Here is a 6,000-nt window from a genome sequence, read left to right on the forward strand (position 1 = left end):
TAGGACTTTTATTTTATTATAAAACATATATTAAATTAAATTATTATATGTACTCTACATTAGCCTGCCTTTTGCTCAAAGTAGAATTAGACTCCATTAGCCTTTGTCGTCAATGAATGCTTTCTTCCAGATGTGTCAACCTTGGAATTCTAATTTATTATAAAATATATTTTAAAACATTAAATTATTTTATATGCTCTATTCCCCCTAATATATATATATATATACATATATATTATATCAATGCAATTTGGTTAATTTTTGCAATATATTTATATCATGAATATAATTTGTAATTATAATCCATAATTTATTTTATTAATATTTATTGAATATTTGATTTTATATAATTTAATCGAATGATTTTATAGTTTGTAATTTAGTTATTGTTGTTTGATTTGAATATTATTTATAGATAAAAGTTTTCCTATAATTAAATTGATTTATTTATGTTTCCAATTTGTGCTTTTATTTCAGTTGTATAGTAAGCTGCCAAGAAGAATAGTCGGTGATTTATGTGATTTGGTTGATTTTTTTGATAAATTCTAGCAAATTGTTGGTGATACTGACTTTGAGTTAATCATTAATGGATTCTGCTACTGGTAAGGAAAATTCAAATTCTAAAAGTAGTAGTGTGGGTTCTGCAAAAAAGAATAACGATGAAGACCAAAATCCATTGTGGAAATATGTCACAAAAATTGAGAAACTTGGAGAATTAGGGGGTTACATGCAAATGGGTTTGTAATTTTTGTCAAGAAGAAAGGCAAGAGACTTATACTAGAGTTAAAGCTCACCTATTAAAAATTACGGGGAAAGGAATCGGTGCTTGTTCTAAAATGAAATTTGAAGATTTAATAGATTTGAGAAAATTAGATGATGAAACTACCAATAAGGTTTATAATTCTCAACCTAAGGAAGTGTCATTGCCTAGCAGTACTACTAATGTAAACCTGTCTTTATCCTTACCATCACCGAGTGGGTCAAATCTTTTTTTAAAGAAGAGAAAAGTTGATGATTCTTCTATTGCTAAATCTTTTGACATACAAACTAGAGCTCAATTAAATGAAAAAATTGCTAGAATGTTTTACACTGGTGGTCTCCCTTTTAATTTTGGTAGGAATCCAAACTATATTAGTGCCTTTTCATTTGCAGCTAATCATTCATTGGGTGGTTATGTGCCTCCTGGGTACAATAAATTAAGAACTACACTACTTCAGCAAGAGAAAACAAATGTGGAAAGGTTATTGGAACCTATTAAAAGCACTTGGATGGAAAAAGGGGTTAGTATTGTTAGTGATGGATGGAGTGACCCACAAAGGAGACCTTTAATTAACTTCATGGTAGTTTGTGAATCAGGCCCGATGTTTATTAAAGCTGTTAATTGTGCAGGTGAAGTTAAAGATAAATATTTCATTGCTAATTTATTGAAGGAGATAATTGATGAGGTTGGTCATCAAAAAGTAGTTCAAGTAATAACTGATAATGCTAAAAATTGTAAAGGTGCTGGGGAAATCATTGAAGGTATGTTTCCACATATTTATTGGACCCCATGTGTTGTGCATACTTTGAATCTAGCTTTGAAAAATATATGTGCAGCTAAAAATGTGGAATCTAATCAAGAGACATATGATGAATGTCATTAGATAACTGATGTTTATGGTGATGTTATGGTAATTAAAAACTTCATAATGAACCATTCAATGCGATTGGCTATGTTTAATCGATTTAGTCCTTTGAAATTACTTTCAGTTGCGGATACTCGTTTTGCTTCTGTTGTTGTTATGCTCAAAAGATTTAAATTAATTAAGGGTGCTCTAGAATCAATAATTGTAAGTAAACAATGGGCACAATATAAAGAAGACGATTAAGGTAAAGCAAGATTTGTTCGTGATAAGGTGTTGGATGAGAATTGGTGGGTGAAGGTCAATAACATTCTTGCTTTTACTGCACCGATTAATGATATGATTCGAATGTGTGATACAAATAAGTCATGTCTTCATTTGATTTATGAGAATTAGGATTCTATGATTGAAAAAGTTAAATAAGTTATTTATGAACATGAAGGAAAGTTTTCTACCCAAGATTCTCCTTTCTATTCAGTGATCTATAGTATTCTTTATGATCGTTGGGCAAAAAGTAATACTCCACTCCATTGTCTAGCTCATTCATTGAATCCAAAGTAAATATCTAATTGAATTATATATTTCTTTCATACTTATTTGGTATATTTATTTATTAAATTGGGTATTAATTTGTTAACTATTTGATATATCTATTATTTGTGAAGGTTTTATAGTGAACAATAGCTTGAAGGAGGTGAAGGTAGAGTGCCTCCTCATATGGATGGGGAAGTATCTATTGAGAGGAACAAATGTTTTAGAAGGATCTTTTCTGAAGATGAGCGTTTTAAAGCATTGGATGAGTATGCTAACTTCTCCCTCAAAAGTGGACCGTTTGAAGATCCTGATTCAATTGGTGCTAGATTTAATACAGAACCGATGAAGTGGTGGGCATGTTTTGGTTCAAATGCTCCATTGCTTCAAAAGTTAGCATTCAGAGTACTTGGACAACCTAGTTCCTCCTCTTGTTGTGAAAGAAATTGGAGTACTTATTCCTTCATTCATTCAATTAGAAGGAATAAATTAATTCCAAAACATGTAGAAGATTTGGTTTTTGCTTATAATAATCTTCGTTTATTTCAAGGGTTAACTCTAAGTAGTATGATGGTAAGGAGAAGATGTGGGATGTTAGTGGAGATGACTTTGGGAGTATGGAAGATGTGGGAGTTTTTCAATTAGCCAACCTGTCATTAGATGAACCAGAATTAGAGTCTGTTTTTTTCGATGAAGATACAAATGACATAATGGATAAGGAGAATGATCAAATAGAGAAAATACAATAAATATTTTACTAGTTTTTAAATTTTTTTCATTATATTTTATTTGATGACTTTGATATTGACCCTTGGAAATTATTATTTTGATGAAATAATATTGAGTTTGTAGGTTGATTTATTTATATTTTGATAAAATATATTGATTTATATACATGTTTATTTTCCATCTTAAAAGATGAATATATAAGTATTGATTTAATTTATGCATACATGTTTCAAGAACTTGAATTTCTAATTTATTTTTGATATAAAATTATTTTGTTATATGTTATTTTAAATTGATTGGAAAAAATCAATTGTTGTATTTTTTTAATTAAAATATAGGTTATTGTATTTTTTATAAAAATTTCATGTTTATAAAAAAAACCCTATATTTTTTATATTTACACGTTTTCCCACATTTCCGTTTCCTACTTTTTTAAGAAAATGCGTTTCTATGTTTCCGTTTCCACGTTTCCGTTTCCGTGCTACCTAGCAGAGAAGTATAGGAAGATCATTTTGTAGCTTCTCACTATTACGGGATGAAAGATCTATTCACGCTCTTGAGAGTGATAGATACAAGATGTAATTGCTTGTTCAAGTTTTCTTGGAGTGATATTTATCCAGGAGATGCACCATATAACATAGATCACCATAGACATTTCTAGGTGGAGGGAAAAAGGTTTCTGAGATGGCACAGTCATCCTGTCAGTTCATCTAAAACCCCAAAAGATAATAAAGCTTTCTATTTTCTTCATAAGAAATTTTGACAGACAATAAAAGAAGCAACCTTTTGGTCCTCTTGTTTTCACATTCGTTTGAGTAAGGAGAAGATTTTGCTTCAGTTTTTTACTACTACAGTGAAGATGGACTTTCTGTAAGTTTACTTGTTACACAACTCGCATGATCTGAACTTGAATCATGAAATGTTGGGGCCACGTCGGGAAGACCAAATTAATCTTCCTGGTGGCCATATCCGGCAGAGCCCAAAGCCGCCTTTAATTGTACGTCATAAAGTACATGATCAAGTCAATCCAAGTTTATCCATCACCCCAAACAATTAAGTTGAATGTAGCATTTCCCAGTCCCAAATGCAATTTTTACCCTCCAATTGCAATATCATTTCCAAAATGATTTGGTCACCAGCAGCTAAATTGTTTGCAAGATCCGATGCCATAGACAATTCAACAACAAAGGGCATTCAAAAAGGTTCTCTCAGCACTGCTTTCTCTCTTGGCAAAACAGCTCCCACTTGATGCCATTGAAATGAGAAATACAAAGTAACTTATAAAAAGGCAACTACAAGCTTTTTAAACCTTTGAAGTTCCTTCAATGCATACAGGCATATATTCAATTGCGCGGACACTATTGAGAGCGGCCACATAAAATTTTTTTAGAAAAGTCAGCAGCTTTGATAGGTTTAGGAGCCAATCACAATAACCTGTCTATCAGTACCGACATCAATAGATATTAGAGGTTTTTTTTTTTTTAAGACAAGTCAGCATCTTTGATATGTTTTTTTTTTTTTAAAATTTAATTTTCTAAGCTCAGTAAAGATATTAGAGTTTGAAAAGAAAGGGATCTAGACAATGAAAATTCATCACAGAAGCAAAAACACTGGCATAATATGGCCAGAGTGTCAACTACGTTATCAAGATTTACTTGAATGTTAGAAAGAAGACTCTATATTAACATAATATTGTTTTCCTAGTTGAAGTGTAGGCAAAATTAGTGCCGACATCAAGAGGCAAGTTGTAGAAAATTCAAGTGGAGAATCTCTCAACAAAACAACAAACAAGATTTTCTCAGTAAAATAATCTCTAAGGTTAGTAAAATTGATATAATATTAAAACATTAACTAAGAAGACTTCGGTTTAAGTCTTTGTTATGTTTTTCAAACCTTGACTTACCTGGTACTCTAGGTTTTGTTTGTCCAACCAAAACGGGAAGGGTCTGGAAACATGAAGAGAACTTGGAAAAAAAGAATAAAGATGTAACATGATGGGCGATCTTCAAGTCCTTTAATTTCTTTATAGAAAATTTGTCATAAAAGTAGAACCACTAACACATGAGAATAACATTAACCCTAAAAGACGAAGACCTTGATTCAAGTGTCAACTATGTTATTAGTATCTAGTGGATGAAAAGCAACATTAGTATCCAATTTACACGTCAAAGAGGCTGTAGAAAACTATGTGAGCAATACGTTTTCCCTATTTTTGGAGGATTGGAAGTCATGAATTGAACTTTAAATAATCGCAGTTTGTTTTTCCTTATTAGTATGTTATGCCCAAAATTCTTACCATATAATGGGGAGATGAAAAAGTGAGTCTTCATGTGAAAGAAATCAAACTTAAACCACTTTATTATTTGCGTACTTGACAGGGAGTTGAAGGTTGACAGCCAAACTTATATGCACCAGTTTACACAATGCTAGATCATCATTTTGCTATTGTTTTACAATATTTTGTAAGGGAAATATTAATGAAACAATAGTGTTCTTCTTAATCATGGCAGCCATTTCTGATAAAGAATCACAAACAAGAAAAGCCCATCTCTCTAGCCATTGCTCATGGAGTGAGTCATCATGGTCATGAACTCGTCCACATCAACCACACCATCACCATCACCATCACTGTCCACTACTCTCACCATTTTCCCGCAATCCTCCAGACTGCAACTCTCACCAAGCTAGGTGTTCCCTTGAGCCAAACTTTTTTCAGACTTATCGAATCCAGCCCTACTCCATGTCCATGTTTCCTTTGATATTTAATTCGATAATGTACAAGTGCAGCGTGTTTGCTCTGCTTCTCGAATCATCTTGGCCCCAACTTCAAAACTTTACGAAAACTTACATGAATAACAAGAAGTAAGAGTATTTTCTCTTTTTATTTATGGTCAACCATTATATTTTTAAGTATTTCCTGGACTAAGGTTATATCCAAGCCTAATAGGAAGTAGAACAAAAACGCTAGCGACACGGCAAAGAACTTCAAAAAAAGAAAAGATGCAACCTAATGAGCACTTCAAGGGTTTTTCTTTTTTAATTTAATTTTCTAAGCTTAAGATTTTCTTAGTAAAACAAACTTTAAGGTTAACAAAATTAATAAAATATTAAAACTTTT

Source organism: Mangifera indica, chromosome 18 (genome assembly GCF_011075055.1).
Source record: "Mangifera indica cultivar Alphonso chromosome 18, CATAS_Mindica_2.1, whole genome shotgun sequence".
Lineage (NCBI taxonomy): Eukaryota > Viridiplantae > Streptophyta > Magnoliopsida > Sapindales > Anacardiaceae > Mangifera > Mangifera indica.